This window comes from Trachymyrmex cornetzi, unplaced genomic scaffold (assembly GCF_001594075.2).
Source record: "Trachymyrmex cornetzi isolate Tcor2-1 unplaced genomic scaffold, Tcor1.1 scaffold3880, whole genome shotgun sequence".
Lineage (NCBI taxonomy): Eukaryota > Metazoa > Arthropoda > Insecta > Hymenoptera > Formicidae > Trachymyrmex > Trachymyrmex cornetzi.
In genome coordinates this window covers 10197-11460 of record NW_017298620.1, presented here as the reverse complement: position 1 = coordinate 11460, position 1264 = coordinate 10197, and positions in this window count along the sequence as shown.

Genomic DNA, 1264 nt, shown 5'->3' with positions numbered 1-1264 from the left:
TACGAAAATTGACACGTATGTGTGACTGCGTGTATCATAGGCTGCGTGAGATATTGCTGTGGTAGTATAAAAAGACATGTCGATGTGCGGGGCGCGGCGCGACATCTAGTGATTTTTCGGAGTTCGAGCTTTGCTTTAGGATCCCCTTAAGGTTATGTTGTATTGAGATCTAATTATTAAGTCACGCTAATATCAAGTCCGTATAAAAATCATTGGAAATATTTATAAATATAAATATACGTCTCTCTTTTAGATCGACGTAATCTTTGAGAACCGGTTTTTTTAGATTATATATAATTAAGTCTATTCGATAAATCATACATCGCATGAGTCTGTTCTTTTTCACTGCACTTAAATTTGTACACTTGCACTAGAGGGAACTGCTTGCACTAATCATCACATTTCTCCTTCCACCAATAATATATTTTATTTTAATATATATTCTTTTATAGAACAAATGATACTCATTTATTCGTAAAGTCTCATAATTCAAATAGAAATAATCACGTGTATGTCTCGCATTGTCGTGCTCGACATCTTCGTCGTGCTGCCGCAGAGCTTCGCAACGCCGCACCGCGGAAAGAGATTGCGAGAGGTTAGAACACTATAATTCATATTAATTTTATTTAATTTAATTTAATTTATTGCAAAGCTATGTGAAAAGACTATATGTTAACAGAATAATAGACGTAACATATGATACTGTTGAGGAAGGCAGGAAAAACAATGATACAAAGTCTACGTAGAGAAATTAATGTATGGTATACAAGCCTCGTGGCGAACTTAGAACAAACTAAACTAAACGCGCGGTGGAGGCTATGAACATAAAATGTATAGAAGATACTATAACTAACCAACGCAGTGCCGCGTGCAGTATTGCAATCACATAACGAAACGAAATCTGCTTATCCGATAAGTCGGTAATCACACAACACAAACGTATATAACAGGCGGAACATACAATATTAATATGGAATATTATTATTTCTAACAGTCTGTAATATTATATATGTTCTTAGAATTAATGGTGGTCTTTGGAGAAATTGAGGGCGGTCGGAAGGTTGTAACTGGATTAATGTCTTGCCTTATTCAGATCCCGCGTTTATAATGTTTTAATTAATTAAATATTACCGTAATCACTCTGTGTGACTTAAACGGTCGCCACTCTGTTTTACCCTTAACAGAGAAGGTGTCGGTTCCTGGAAGTTTCCGCTGAGTCGGCTACTGCGGTAAAGGCGGGTATTTGTTTTCCTTCCTTCCTTCC